At 42.2% G+C, this 16601-nt stretch overlaps 1 protein-coding gene across 1 annotated transcript in view; it reads right to left on the bottom strand.

Moving 5' to 3' along the window:
* Slc14a2 (solute carrier family 14 member 2) overlaps nucleotides 1–16601 on the bottom strand; it is a 425106-nt gene that overhangs the window by 159939 nt on the left and 248566 nt on the right. The window contains exon 3 of the mRNA XM_032885572.1: nucleotides 15467–15532. The gene's annotated coding sequence lies outside the window, so the exon portion shown is untranslated. The remainder of the gene's footprint in view (nucleotides 1–15466; nucleotides 15533–16601) is intronic.

The following is a 16601-nucleotide window of genomic DNA, read 5'->3' as shown; positions in this document are numbered from 1 at the left end:
AATTCAAGAATTAATCCATCCTTGAAGTTGTAGCCCTCTACATCCAATCACTTCCCCATGGCTGCAATGCAAACTGAACCTTCAACATACAGATCTTGTAAGCAACCTTTCAAGATACTTCCAAAGTCTGAACAATTTCCTAGGACTCTGTGACAAATGTCCACAAACAGGATGTCTTAAAATGGCACACACATATTTTCTCGCAGGTCTGGAAGACTGAATCCAAAACTATGCTATCTCTTGAGGTTCAAGGAAGATTCGCTCTTGCCTCTCCTAGCTTCTGGTGATGTCTGGCTAGTTTGTTCTGGCTCATGGATACATCATTTTAGTCTCTCCCTATATCTTCACATGGTCTTTACCTCAGATGATTACCTTCTCTTCTGTCACTACATTGTCTGTATTTAAGGCTCACCCTACCTGAGATTAGTTCTTCTTGAGTTCCTCATGTTGACTGCAGATACTTATTTCAAATGAGTTTGTATTCTGAAGTTCCAGGTGGATGTATCTTAAAGAAGGACCCCCCACTGAAGACACATAGCTGACTGGGTGGAACTGTTGGTCAAGAAGAGGGCTCTGGGGCAATAATTTGAGGTCAGATGGAGAAAAGATTAGGTTTTCTGAGAGAAGATAATGTGGAGATCAGTATCTTGGGGCTTCTGGGAGAAAGACTCATGGACAATTTGATGACAGTTAGAGTATAGGCCAAGAGCACAGAGATGCAACTCTGGACTTGTTACCTGAGAAGTTCCCCATAGAGCCTAGAGCTCTCGAGAAAGGTGAAGGAATACTTCTCAGTAAACATCAAGAGATAGATACCCTTCCCCCAAATGTCAACTTTCCAGCAAGGTGGTTTTTGTTCTCAGTTTGGCCCTTCCCACCCTTCTTCTGAGAGAAATCTATGTTAGATCCAGAAGGGGGTGAAAGCAAATGGCTTGTGACATGTCCCAGTTCGCTACTTGAGAAGAAAACGGAAGGAGAGGCAATGCTAGGCTTTATGAAGCATGTAGGCAGGCCTGTACACAAACATGGGCTCATACAAATAAACCCAAACTGGCCAAAAATAACAGAGAAGGCGACAGATGCTTCCAATTAAAATGTCAGCCTCTCCTTAAGAAGCCAAGTTCTCACATAGTGTGGGTGCTCTGGGGCCGGCGACTACTGGATGGGACCGCATATGGAAATCTGTTTGCATTATACCACGTCCCAGATACCACGGAAGACATTGCCCGACCTTGCAATTGACTGTTTCTGGGGTGCAGTACACAGATGCAGAGAGAAAACAGAAAATTGTAAAATAGAGTGGCTGTTCCCACTGGGTTTGATAGGAAACAAGAGAACCAGGGAATGCTATTCTGTAGACTTCTTAGCCTCAGTTTCCCCATGTTCTTCAACAGTGTCACGAAAGGAGAGTCAGTTTGTGGAAACTTGTGGGTATGTGTGTGCATTGGTGGGGGGTGGCGGAAAGGAAAGGGATACCTACAGTCTCCCCTGGTGACCAGGGGAACTCAGATAGCAAACTATCATGGACTGAGTGTACAGTACACAGAACCACATACTGCTTCTCCCCATGGCACTTTAGAGAGCCTTTGGAAGATGGTTCCTTTAGCATCATCTTTGTAATTTACTAATGGAAGTCCTTAGCTCTCCCTTCCTCCTAAGGCAGCTTTCCATTTATTTGTTTGCATTTTTCAAATGCTCTCTAGTTCCCCTAGGTGACTACACATGAAAGAGGAAGGAAGTGGGCCAATGAGCTGAAGGAGTCCTTCCTCCCCTTGCCTCACTTCCTCATCAAATCATTGGGGAGTATTCCGTTGAAAGAGTGCCTTGTTTTAATAAATGAATCTCCTTCTTCTCCTAATTATTTTTATTATCACCACTGTTATAATAAAATTCACATAGTATAGCTAAAGATTTAACTAGAGTAATATCCACAGAAGGGAAGAACAATGGGGGAATTAATGAACTAGATCCTCATTTGTGTTTCTGTAGGCGAAGATGATAATTTGTTGGCTTTAATAAGCTCCTGGATTGAATTGTTAGTGAAGGCCAGTGCTGCTAGGTTTGGGTGCCCAGTGGGTGAAAGTCAGATACTTTTGTGTGAATTTGAAACACATTTTCATTTCTTAATGGTCACTATTACTAACCAGATAAGAGAAAGACTTAGCTGCATAAAACAAACACATGATTAGTTTTGACAACAGAAGCTTAAACAGGACGTTAATTAGCAGCCATAGAGTTGGGAAGGTTCTGGATGGGAACAATTATACAGACAAACCCACAAGTATGGCTACAATGTGCCAGGGTCCCATCCCTTACCATATGGCTTCAGTCTGGCAAATGGCTCGTTGGCAATTCATTACCATAGCGCTTGGAATCAGGAGTGACTCCTTTATGATTAGCCAATTCATTATGCTATCGTTGGTAGCTCAAGGAGGCTCTAAGGGCTTGTCTCTCCCTGTTGTGTTATTTTAAGGACATATGACAGGGAAGGTACAGCCCTCCCTTACCCAGCTGCCTCAAAGTCCTGTTTGCTGGGAAGTTTGTTGGAATCGAGATAGAATCTTTCAAAAGAAAACAAACAAGCAGAAACTCCCCACAGTCATAAACTGTAACCACGCTGGAACTATTGAAACATTCCAGCAGATAAAAACAAAGACTTCCTCCTCTGTCCTCCGTCCTACTGAGGCTGCCTGGCCAACCTGTGAATCCACTTCTCTGGAGCAATGAGATGGAGGACAGATAAGGACTAACGACCATCAGACCCCAAGACAGGAAGCAAGGTCTCCAGAAGGGGCTCTGCTGTTAACTCACTTGGGAAATTAGCTCCATCCTGCAAATGTCTGTCTTTTGTCTTATCTTCTCCCCAGTGCTGTGGGAGCATCGTGTGATAGGCTCTCCAGTGAGGAAAATGACCCTGAATCCACAAAGCGCATGATGCTGAAACAGACGAGTATACCACCTATGAGTATCGACCGTTGGAGAGTATTTTAATTCATTAGCACATGTGGTTAAGGGAGATTCAAACAACCAGCCACACTGGGACCCACTACCACCAGGCTCTGCTTCTTTTATCGTTGGAATTTTGACCAGGGTCACCCACAAAGAGTACGCAGGCCTCTGAGTAAAGTTTTTAAAAAGTGGAGATCAGACCTGGAAGTATAAAGTTCACAGAGTCCAAAGCTTAACGGGGACGCTAGAATGTCCAAAGATGCATAAAAATATTAAGACAGAATATTACGATGTCATGTAGACCCAAACAGAAAGAACAGAAAAGGAAGGGAGGGCAGATACGAACTAAGCATTGGGTTAAACTGCTGTGGTTTACTGAGCAGGTGGCTGGGGAAAGTTCTGTGTTCCCAGAAGACAGTTCTGAGGGAGTACAGAGCCCAGGTCCCGTTTGGTTAGCATGAGTAATGTGGAGAGATGTTACAGAGCTTGCTCTCTACAACCCACTGCAGCCCACTCCCTAAATCTACAGAAGAAGTTTGCTAGTAAAATCCCAGCACTGAGTCCGGGTTGAGTTTACTAAAGACATAAAGACCAGTCACGAACACATATCCCTCCTGGGTCATCAACATGACCTAAGTACACCTACCACACTCAACGGTACTTATGCGCTCGATTAATTCTAATTTCGTTTTCTTCTTTGACTTCATAAGGACTCTGAGAAATATTTTCTGTGGGCCAGGTCTATGGAGAGAGCTACCTAGGGGTGTTTACAAAGATGCCATTTTCGTGCAATAAGTTTCTCTGGAGTTGGCGGCAGAAATATTTAAAAAGAGAAAGGAGTTTAAGCACCAGTCTTTGGAAATGAAAGCAAACAAAACAGGTCCTTCTTAGACTCTGTACTCTGAAAGACGCCCTGATAGGAGAGAAAGGAGTGACAGTGAGGTTCTTTAAGCCTCATTGGTCCATCTTCACAGCAACTGATGGGAAACTCGACTCTGTGGACCAGCTGAACTCTGCTGCGATCTTCCTCGAAGCCGTGTAATCTGTCTACCGGAAGGATGGCAGAGGTCAGAACCCAGCCTTTGCTTAAAGAATGCTAAAGAATAGACCTGCATAGTTTTTCATTTAATCGCCCCGGTGACCATGATGCAACAGTGGTGCCCACATTTATGATGCATAGGGCTGCAGTGACCCTTCTCAGCAGCACATTGCAGCCACGGCACCGTTCCAAGGCAAATGGAGTCTATTAGATGCGTCTCCTGACCCTCTGAGTTCAAGCAAACATGCTCAGTATGCCAGATGCCCTCCTGGGCTCTGTGGTATGAAGAGGGGGTTCACAGATGTTGTCTTACAGGACTTTTGGTTTCCCCCTTCTGAGATTATCTACATTAGAAGCAAATGGGAACTTTCCCCAAAGGGATATTTTTGTTGCGCCCCACTTCTACCTCCCGAATCTGATATCTACCTCATCTTCCAGGGATGGTAGGAATTTGTCTAAGAAGTCATTCACTATGGGGGAAGTTAACTGTGGGAAGTCATGGAATGAAGTCTTCCTGCCTTCGTGGAACTCTGTTATCCTCTAAGTGCTATGGACAACCCAGATGATGGCGGTGGTATATGCTTGTAACTCCAGCCTTTGGGAAGCAGAGGCAGCGGGATCACTACAAGGTTGAGGCCAGCCTGGTCTACATAGCAAGTTCAGGCTAGCCAGGGCTACACTGTAAGATATTTGTTTAAGATTTTGAGTCTTTTATGTATTCTAGATCTTAACTTAGTGTTGGATAAATAACTGGCAGATGATTTCTTCCATCCCATGGGCTTCATAATTTCCTGATTCCAGTTTCCTTTGTGGGACAGAAAACTTTCAGTTTCATGAGATTTTTGTCTGTAGATTCGTGCTCTTTTTTCCCTGTGCAAACTCCTTACCGGTGCCTACAAGTCCAAGCACATTCCCTACTTTTCCTTCTCATACTGATGTCCTTGGTCCATTTGTAGCTAAGCTTTGTGCAGGTTGAGAGATAGGGATCTACTTTGATCTTTCTACATGTTGGGATCCATTTACCCCAGCACCATTTGTTGAACATGTTATCTTTTGTCCAAGGCACAAAGTCCTTGGAGTCTTGGCAAAAACCAGGTAACTATAGTTGTATGGGTTTATATCTGGGTCCTTAATTCTATTCCTCCAATCTAAGCATCTGTTTCGTGCCAGCACCATGCTACTTTTATTACTATAACTCTGTAGTATCATTTGAAATGGTGTATGGTTGGTGATTCCTCCCATGATATCCTTTTGCTTCAGAATTACTTTGCCTATCTGTAGTCTTTTGTGCCTTCATATAAAGTTTTGGATTGCTTTCTTTCTGTCTGTGAAGGAAATTTTTAAAAGGAGAAATAACAAGTATTTAGGAAACACTTTAAAACATGCTCAACGTCCTTAACCACCAGGGAGAGGCAGATTAAAACTACTTTCAGATCCCATCTCGCTCCAGTCAGAATGGCCGTCATCAGGCAAACAAATGTCAACAAATGCTGACTTGGATGTGTAAAAGGGGAATCCGTCTACACTGTTGATGGGAGAGTAAAGCAATGCTCACACGTTGGAACTCAGTCTGGAGGTTTCTCAAGAAGCTAGATATAAAACTACCACGCGATTCAGCTGTACCATTCCAGTGCATGTACCCAAAGGATGTTAGTTACCCTGCTGCAGAAGGTAATTTTACAACCATGTTCATTGCCACTCTATTCACAATAGCTAGGAAGCAGAATAGACCTAGATTTCTACTACAAGATCAGTGCAAAAGAAAGATGAATTTTGTAGGTCAGTGTATGGCTCAACCCGCACCAGAGATGTTCCCTCTTTGAACAAATGATAACTATCATGAAAACCACAACTGAAGAACACATAATGAATAAAAGACTTTAAAGGGTCAAAATGGGATGATTCTGCCTCTCACTGCTCAGGGATCTATGTATAAATGGAGGTAGAAAGAGTGCAAAAGCCTGAGGTAGTGGATGGCTTTAAGGAAATTACGTGTCTATGCACCATAGAACAGATGTACATATGAGACATATGAGCTCACAGACATCGTGATCCATGCACAAGGCCTGTACAAGCTCAAGGTAGACAAGAATCCCAGAATAGGAGAGAGGACATGATCCCCAACCTGCAAAGAAAACTGTGGTACATATACACAATGGAATATTACTCATCTGTAAATAGAAGTAACAATGGACTTTGCAGGTAAGCGGCAAGAACTAGAAAACTAGAAAAATCATACCGAGTGAAGAGGACCTGACAGACAAATGTCATATTTGTATGTATTTTCTACATGCATCCTAGATTTAAATTGTTTTATGTGTTTAACTTGGAGCACAAGTGGAAGTCACAGAGTGGCACTGAGGGAGCCCATGATGGGAACAGGGGGTTAGTAGAACACAGAGAAAATGTAGGAGGGAGGTGGAAGCCTGGAAATGGACCGGCTTAAGCAGGGAGAGGCTGGGAGTCTAGCAGGGTATGAATAGGCATGGATTGTTCCTCACAACGGTCGTGCTATGACCAAGACACACTGGCTTCCTTTCTCTCAAGACTCTTTCCTTTTCCAAGGACACTTCCTTCACTTGACACATCTAGGAAGATAGAGCTGTACCAAAGACTCTATTCCACTCTAGGAAGATATTTTACAGCTCTGAATAGGTCTCAGCTGTGTCCCAGATCCTTTCTAGAGGCATCTCCTTTACCTGCAGTGCCATGAGTAGAGACAGTGCCATTCTCTACCTGGCCATGTGGTGTAGCATAGACACTTCCACTGAAAGGATTTCAGCTACATAGCAATGTGCACATTTTCTGGAGAGATCATATTATATGATATTTATTTTATAGGCATACTTTCAGGATATAATTAGTTCAGAAAGCTGGTAAACATGAGGCTGTGTCTTAGTTTGGGTCTCCTTGCTTAGCTGTAGCACCATAATCATAAAAGCCCCTTTAGGGGAATGTTTATGGGCAGGGCAAGTGCACGGCCACATTGTAATTTGCTGGGCTGAACACTTGGACAGGCTTCTGGTGCCTTTGAGGAGTCATTTTGTTGATGAGCTTGAATTTGAATCCTTATTTGTTCCTTACTCTCTTTGAGATCTTCTCTTTGAGAAGGTCTATCTTCTCTAACTCTTAGGCAAATGAAATAATCAACTCACCTAGAGGGTATCGTTTGGTGTGTTGACTGGAAAAGTAGAGGTGGCTTTCTTATTTAAATAAATGTTAGCTTTTCTCCCATTTCCTTACTGTCCTTCCTTTCCATCAGGAGTCCAAGAGCTCTCACCTCACTTTCATGCTCCTCCCCTTCCCTCTTCTCTCCCCTCCCCTCTCCTCTCTTTTTCTTACCTCTCCTCATTTCATCTCTCTTCTCTCCTCCCCTCTTTTCCACTCCTCCTCTCCCCTTCCATTTACTCTCCTCTCTTCTCACCTCCCTTCCTGTCCCATCCCTTTCCCTCTCCTCTCTTCTCCTCTCCTCTCCTTTCTTCTTCCCTCATCTTTTTCTCCTTTGGTTCTCTCCTCAATCCCTACTACTCAGCCCCAGCTGGTAATAGAAGTATCTGGAAGCAGGTAATGCTCAGTGGGGTCGGAGAGATCTTCGGATTGGTAAAGTGTGTACCTTCCAAGCACAAACACACAACTTTGATGACAAAGCACCCCCCTGAAAAGCTGGGTGTGGGGATGTGTGCTTAGAATCATTGTGCTGAGGCTCTCTGGGGTCCACTGGCCCCATCACCTAGACTGTTCAGCAAGCCCCCAGTCAGTGAGAGACCCTGCCTTAGAAAGCAAAGTAGATGGGTACCTGAAGAATGACACGCCAAGCTGACCTCTATCTTCCACATGCAGGTGCACATACACACATACACATGGGCACACAGAAACATGCACACACACAGGACACCAGCACAAATGAAACGAGGGTACATGAGAATGGTTCTAGTCTCCATGTTCTGTTTCAGGACACTGGTAAAATGGACGGGATGCATCTGCTAGAGACCAGGGACATTCCTGTATCAGGGCAAAGCTGGGACTTCAGTGATAGAGCATTTTATAGCTACCCAGCACATCAGAGACACCCTAGTGCTCCTTGGGGTGAGCCTGAATATAGGCCAAGTGGCTGGGGTGGTTGTTTCCACAGAGGATAATCTTTCTCACACACTGTATTCTTCCTCTCCCTGCCTCCTCTTAAAAACATAAGTAGCCAAGTGGTATCAATTGATGTGCTGCTTCTTATAATTACATTATCCATGATTAACTCACTGGAGTCTAATTTCACTGTAGAGTTATTTGGTAGGAAAGCTCTATTACTGGGCACGGTGGGACTCTTGTGAGCACAGCCTTAACTCTGTTGGATGCATGGCGCTCAGTTAATGTACTTGGAAAGGGACAAGGATGAGGATGAGAAATGGCGGCTCCCCTGTCTTGCTGAGCTGCAGAGTCCTTCCACATTTATTATTTCATTTGGCGCTAACACTAGCTGTATGAGGTAGCACGGTTGTCACTCTCATTTCCAGTGCACACACTGGGGAGTGGAACCAGGTCAAATCATAACTCAGTGCCCTAGATGGATGAAAACTCATATAGCATCCTGCTGGTCCCTCTCCCAATACACCACATCTCTAGGGATATTGATCCACGATTTTAGTTGAAGTAATTTTTTTTTCAGTATAAATGCTCCTTCGTGAAGAAGGGCAGGGCTGCGTTGTGATGAGATGAAAGTCTTGTAAGCCGGAAGATGGGGTAAACACATGCAACTTGCTGCACATTGCAGCTCAGTAATGCAGTGTGCACTATGGCTGTTTCCAGAGTTGTGCAAACCGTGTGTTCCTAGCACTGGAGGCAAACACCACATAGCTTATCACCAGTTGAGGGAAAGAATAAAATTCAAAGTGCCTTTTCCACTGAACGTTCTTTGCATTTAAATCTCTGTCAATCCAAAGCCTTAACTAATTTCCCACGCTGTCTGTCCCGTTGCCTGGCAGGTTCTTGGTGCTTGCTGTCTTCTCTTTTCCAGTGGGGGAAAGAGCCTGGCGGTCCCTGACTTCTCTTTCCTTACCCTTTTCTTGAAGCATTTGCTATATTAAACGTGTAATGGTGGATTCGTTTTGCTTTTTAATTAAACAAATAAAACACTACCCATATAATTGAATTCTTTTCTTGTTCTCCATGAGCCCATTTTACCTCATTTCTGGAAAACATTCCCTGGAACTTGTTTGCATCATTCTGTGCTTTTATGCTTTTATTACGCATGTCTGAAATACATTCAGTGATACTGTTTTATGTTTTACATGTAAGTGTTACATTAAAATGGTTTGCTATCTATAAGTCTGTCTGTCTGCCTGCCTGCTTGCCTATCTATCTATCTATCTATCTATCTATCTATCTATCTATCTATCTATCTATCTATCTATCTATCTATCTAACCATCCATCCATCCATCCATCCATCCATCCATCCATCCATCCATCCATCCATCCATCCATCCATCTATCTATCTATCTATCTATCTATCTATCTATCTATCTATCTATCTATCTTTTTATGTATCTATCCTGTTTAGTGATGGAGATGAAATCTAGGGCCTTATGCGTGTTAGGCAAGGGCTCTGCCAATGGCCTTTCCCTCCCCACCACCAAATAGTTTGATTTTAAAACTCAGTTTAGATTTTTAAAGGCCATCTTTCCACACATACGTGCACAGCTCGTGAATGTTCACTTTTGAAGTATCCACACATTCTCCATTGTCCTGTCAATGTACATGTGGGGTGCCTCAGCTTTTGGTATTACAAAAATGTCTCAATAAACATTAGTTTACATATCACAATATATTTCTAGATATTGTAGCATAAACTAGCTGGGTTAGGGCATGCAACTCCTCCCTTCTAAGAGTTATTAAAAATAATCTGAAGTCTCTTCAGGGTGACAATACCTTCTTGACATCATCAAGATAATTTTAACTTCCCAAAATTATAATATGCTTTTTTGGGGGGGACACTGGGGATCAAACGCCCCAAACATGCATGCATTGTTTTCTTCCTGGATCTTCTGGTTCTCTCCAGTGTCTTCTGTATCCCCCACTTCTATCATACTCTTAGATCATCTTTTTTGATACCAGAGAGTCCCTTGTGCTTATATGCCATATCAAAACATTTTTGACAGTCATTGACCCTTTTAACTTTCACATGTGTTGCTTATTCTTTTAATAAACTGCTACTTCCTTCCAGTCTGCAGAACTCTCTACCGTCCTGTTCATTCCAGTGGCAACCTGCCAAAGTCTAGGTCCCAGCCATCTAGACATCTCTGTTATAAATGCATTTCTGGTCTTGGCTGAACCACATGACTCCTTGGCATTTATTTTCTTAACTGACCTATACCCGCCTGGTGCAGTTTCTGAGCGGATCAAGTGAGATAAAGGTGTGAGAACGTTCTTGTGAGCTCATAATAACAAGTCAAATCTAGAAAGGGCTAACCACCGTAACCTCAGCATGCTCTGTGACAAACTTACAGCTCAGACCATCTCCCCATTAGTCTTCTCTACACTTCCTGATGCTCCTTCCTCCCAAACTTCTAGCCCTGCTATACGAGGCTCCTTTCCCTTCTGGCTTCAGCTTATTAATGGGCTAGAGACAGCTAACATGCACAGACCCTGGATGCTGGGTCAGACTCGCACTCCGTGGCATCAGGCACTCATACTCTGAGAGTCTTAATTTCTTTACCTGAACAAAGGACATGATACCTATCCCACCCATCAGTGCCATGAAATTGAAAAGAAAGTGTTAAGTAGAGGTACTTGATGAAATGGAGGCTCTGTAGAAATCACAGGTACCATGGGTACTTTTACTGACATTTGCCTGTGTGAAATGCCCTGAGTTACCTGTGTCACTTGGATCAAAGCATATTGTAGAACCTAACTCATTTTCTTAGCAAGCATCATTGGCCAAGTGCGATGTCTACATATTATTTTAGAAGATGTAGAAATTCTCTCTTTAAATTAACAATAATGATAATAATAATAATGGTTGTTATTAAGATAGGATTTTACTATGTAGATCTGATGACCTTGAACTAATAATCTTCCTCTCCCTGACTCCCTAACCAGGTACACAGTGTATATAGTGTGCATGTGGTGCATGTGTGTGTGTGTGCTTTGTGTGTATATATGATGTGTGCGTGTGTGTGTGTTTTGTGTGTATATATGGTGTGTGCGTGTGTGTGTTTATATAGTATGTGATGGTCTCACTTTCCACTTTCTTTTAAGGCAAGTACTCTGTTGTTTCTTCCACTTCACGGTGTACTGCAGGCTAGCTGCTCTGTGAGATTCCAAGCGGCTCTCCTGTCCACCGGGCCACTAGGATTATAGATAGGCATCTGGCTTTATGTGGATTTTCAACATAGCTCATCAGGCTTGAGTGGCAAGCACTTTTATCCACTGAGCTATCTCTCTGGCCTCTGGAAGTCTCTTTGGTAAGTATAGTTTCCTGACTTTGTGGTCTGGATGTGTGGAAAAGTAGAGGTGGGTGAGTGGTCCTTGAAGTTTGTCTGGAAAGACAAGCAGAGCTACCTGTAGGCAGATACTCAGCACTGATCTGAGGGAGTGAGAACCCTGTGGGTGCAAGGGTGGAAACAAATCAGTCTTTGTCCCTCCTTGCTGAGTGTGGACTCGATTCAGTTAAAATGAGGCCTGAGGTCAGCCCTGCGATAATGTGAGCGTACCTCCCCTGGAGTGAGCATATGGCTCTGCCCTACGTCTTTCTGACCCTTGTATCTCTCACTCCTGTGCCAGGATCAGCCTTGGACTTGGGCCAAATGACATTCATGGGCCAGATGATACAACACCATAGCCTGTTCCTCAATCTATTAATAATACAGAATGTCCTTTCCTCGGTAATTAAGTTCTTGCCTTTAGTTCTATTGAAACAGAATTTCTCATCAGTGCTCCACCCCCTCCCCTGGCTGACCTTGCTTTCAACTCAATTGAGAAGTTGTTGGGTCCCTCAGTTCCCATCACGACTGCCTACCCTGCCTGTGCCAATAGCCACTTCTCCGTTGTAGTTTAGACAGAGCCCTGGCTTTCTGACTTAGCGTTGGATCTTAGTCCAATAATTCATCATCTGTGCTTTTAATAATAGAGCCAACACCATTGATCTTCTTCTACTCCTGTGTTGTCCTTGCCCACTCTTGCTTGACTTTTCATGCAGTATTAGTAAAATTCCACTCCTCTTCCAAATCCTGTCATGTCTAACCTTAAAATATAGATGAAATGCAAGGTTCTTTCCCTACTGATTTTTAGTCTTTACTTCTAGGACCACTCTGTGCTTTCTTTCCAACTGTCTTATTCCAAATAGACTACAGCCAACTCTGTTTTTCTTCTTTTCACATGAAAACATGAAGCTTAGGAATGGATTTTATGGGTGCAGCTTGCTTGGATTCTTCTACTCAGGTAAAGGACGCATTGCCCTAGCACTTGCAAGTTGTTCTCAGAGGAGAAGGGATTGGTATACCCTTCCTTAACAGGGTTGATCACATCTTGTGATTGCTTGATACTGTCAGAAGAATCGGGGGTGGGGAAGTGTGGGTGTGTGGGAAACAGCTTAAAGATTCAGGCACTCATGACAATCCCACTTCAGAGATATCTATGTGATGAATAGAGGCTTTGTGACACATCTGAAGCCCTCTCTTCCTTGAGAGCATTCTTGCCACCTTCTCATCCCCTGCAAAAGCTTGTGATGAGAGCATATCTTTAACATAAAAGCTTCCATCTCAGAGGCTGATTCCAGAGGACCTCAGCTTGCAACAGGAATCCACAAATTTTCCTTTCTTAGCCAATGCACTATTAACTTACCATGCTTTTTGTCTTCTCCCTGAGATAGACGAATTAGTGCCTTCCTCCACTCAAAGATGTGCATGTCTGTGTCCCTATCAAACTGTGCATATTGCGTCTTAGGAGTCAAAAGGATTAAAAACTTAGATCTAGTCCAGTCATGTGAGGCCTTAAAAGCAGAAAATTGCTTCCAGTTGTAGTTGGAAATATGATTAGAGAATGGTCAAGAAAAATGGAACGTTATCAAAGTCAGAGATGGAGAAAGAGGTCAAAAGGCAAAGGAGCAGAGGCAGCTCTTAAAAACTGAAAAGGGAAAGTAAATGGGTTGTTCTCAGAGTTTAGAAAATGGAACCCAGTCTTGCAAGTATCTTGTTTTTAGTCAGTGAGAACCGTATTAGACTTCCGAACTACAGCATTCTATGGTTGTTTTAAGTCTCCAAGTCTGTGGTAACTTGTTACATTTGTAGGCTAAAAAAGATTTATTTATTATTTACATAGTGTTCTGCCTGTGTATGCCTGCAGGCCAAAAGAGAGCATCGGATCTCATTACAGATGGTTGTGAGCCACAGTGTAGTTGCTGGGAATTGAACTCAGGACCTCTGGAAGAGCAGTCAGTGCTCTTAACCTCTGAGCCATCTCTCTAACCCTCAAGATTCTCCTTAACACCTGTCGTTTTTGATGACCTTGGAAGTGCGTGCACTTTCATTTTCTCATTTATAAATAAAAAAAAATTGGGTCACATGCTGTAAACCTCCTTATATGTCAACATTGAGCCCAAGCATAGTGATTAATGGATTTTGTCTTTTACTTGTTATTAATGGACTTAAAATTAAAATTTAAACATCTCATTCTGAGAATAAGTCATTAAAAGCTATCCATACCAAGACTAGAAAGCAGACTATTGTGTCCTGACTGTAGAGACAATGAAGTCAGTCATTATTTATGACGATGATTATTAATTTATGTGTGTGTGCATATGCGTGTGTGTGTGTGTATGCAGACTGTGTGTGTGTGTGTGTGTGTGTGTGTGTGTGTGTGTGTAAGGACATGCCATGGTACATGTATGGAGGTCAGAAGTCAGAGGTCAAAGGAACATTTAGGAGTCAGTTCTTTCCACCATGGATTTTAACATATCAGAGTCGGGTCACTAGGCTTTTACAGCAAGAGATTGTACCCACAGACCCATCTTGGCAACCCTTTGTCATCATTTGTAGTCTCTTAAAACGTGTTCCTAACCTGAATTTTGTCAGGAAAGGCAGAGCACTATAAAGGGGTGACATAGAGCTTCATTTGGCTCTTTTAGCTTCCAAGTAGAGGTAATCACTAGAGTTTCCACTTCTTTAACTGGTCTCTGTTAACCATAAGATAATAATGGCAATAGCACAGTGATTGTGGTGATCATTCTCTATGCTGATCTTCCTTCCTTCCTTCCTTCCTTCCTTCCTTCCTTCCTTCCTTCTTCCCTTCCTTCATTCTTAAAATAATAAAACAGGTAAATTTTAACCTATTATACATATATTCATTACTAAAAATTAAAATCACAAGATTTCCTTCTATTATAGACTTCTAAAAGCCACAAAATGTAACAACCCTCTCTGATTATTATTACTTTCTAACAAAACTGCTCCTAAATCCATTTACAACCTTCCAAGTTATTTACTTCACTTCAGACTTGAAGCTTCTAAAACATATGAGAATAAAGGAGACTCTTTGGCACTTCTTTCCTGTTAAATCAAAACACAAAGCTACAATGAAAGTCATTCAGTGCATTTAAACTGTACACATCCCTTAAAGATGGCTGGTGACAGGTTTGGAAGAGATTCTCCAGAACCAAAAATAATGAAAGAGAAACACATCTCTGAGCTTATATATGCAGATTATTCAAAAATTATTGTTGCAATATAATTTCTTAGAGTAGCTTTCCTACCTACTGTATGGCACTGGTATCTTAATTGTTATCTGTTATAACATCTATTGTCCTGTGGCTCCCCATGGAAAGAGATCCAGTAGTATTTGATGTCAGGTCTAAGATCAGTGACTACTACTTTCCTTTCTCACTGACACCTACTTGCCTCTCCTAAGTGGCTACTTTTTCTCTCTGTGTTGGTATAGAGTGGCTGGTATGGTTATCAATAAGTCAATCCATTTGTGCTTGGCAATACAGTCATTTTCATCAGTGACCTTAAGACAACAATGACAGTGATGTAGATGCCTTTCTCAACCCGAAGCTGATAGAGATTACTAGAGGCTCTAAAGCCTGAGCCAGGACTCTCCCAACTCAGGTCCTATTCATACACAAGTCACGGAAGTTGATGGAGATTATTAGTGGCTCTATCCTCTGTCTCATGCATCCCTCTCAGTGCCAGATCCTCTCATTTATTTTTGATGTGTAATTAGAAACTTTCCCCCTATGATTTTGCAGAGAAGGCGGTGATATGATTATGCTAGCTCCTATCTGTAGGAAAGAAAAATTGAGTGGAAAAGACATGCTCAAGGGGGAAGCCTTCTTACAGGATCCACTTCTTTCAGTTCTGTTTCAGTTCCCAAGGTGCTCCAGTGATCTCAAGAGTGAAAACCGATTTTAACTTTTCATTACACTATTACTATTTATAATGGCTGGTTTCAATGCCAGAACCACAGCAACAAATTTTAGCAAACACTCACAGTGTCCTTGGTCTTGGTGGTCTTGAGAACTTCTATTTAGATGACTTCAAGTGGTCAAAAGTAGCCCTAAAAAGATACTAGAGGTTAGAAACATTGGGACATCTAAATTACTTTCTTTATTTAATGATACCTATGATACCTTAGAAAATTGTGAATGATAATTTTATTTAGAGAAAACACAGAGATTGAAGAACAAGATCTACACATAAAATACTCTTAACTCATAGAACAGTTATATTTTTAATTTCTTTTTGTCTACATGGATATTCGTCTGTAGTTTGAAAAGGGGGTCACACTGTATGCATGGCTTTATGGTATCATTATATCTAATTGAGTTGATATTACAGGTAACTTTTAGCAATAAACAGACTTCAGCTGGCAGACAGCATCTCAGATGGCTTTGGGTGGTTACCGAAGAGATGAACCATGTTAAAGTCAAAACAAACAGGATAGGGTGAAAGTGTCGAGATTGAGATGAAGGGACAGAAACTGACTCTGCCTTTTGTGTGACTCACCCTCCCTTGCTCTCTGGCTTGCTTGTGGTAATGGAGCCATTTTATGAACTGCCCTACAGAAGTGCTCACATAGCAAGCAACTGAGGGAAACCCCTGATGCACAGTCCACAAATGAAGGAATCCTGGCAAAAACCTCCCTAGTAAACTTCCAAGTGCATCCTTTCCTAGTCCGGCAACGAAACAACTATGGTTCCCGAAAACATCTGCACTGCAGTTTTGTGAGAGATTCACGTCAGAGCTCACAGGGAAGCCATGTCTCTGACCTGATGAAATTCTAGCTAGTGCTTTTGTTGTTTTAAGCTAACGGAAGGTGCAGCCATGCATAGTACAGTGCACACAGTGTTTAGTAGATGGCTAATGTTTCAGCTGTATTGCAGTTCACCAAATATTTTGCTGCTGCACAGTTTGGCTCTTTTATTTCTTTTCCTATTATAAAGGAGGCTGCAACGAATAGCATTGTAGCATAGGTCAAAATATAATTTGGGGGTTATTTTCAACCAACCCCCTTTAGACTGTATCTCCATGTAAATCAGTTGGAAACCTAAACTAAAAACAAAACAAAACAAAAAGTTTGATTCCTGAAAAATTACTAGTTATTTTGACGTTAAGCAGTATTCAAA

The sequence above is a fragment of the Rattus rattus genome, chromosome 15 (assembly GCF_011064425.1).
Source record: "Rattus rattus isolate New Zealand chromosome 15, Rrattus_CSIRO_v1, whole genome shotgun sequence".
NCBI classification, from domain to species: domain Eukaryota; kingdom Metazoa; phylum Chordata; class Mammalia; order Rodentia; family Muridae; genus Rattus; species Rattus rattus.
The sequence above is the reverse complement of the archived record's forward strand: the minus strand, read 5'-3'. Positions and strand labels throughout refer to the sequence as shown.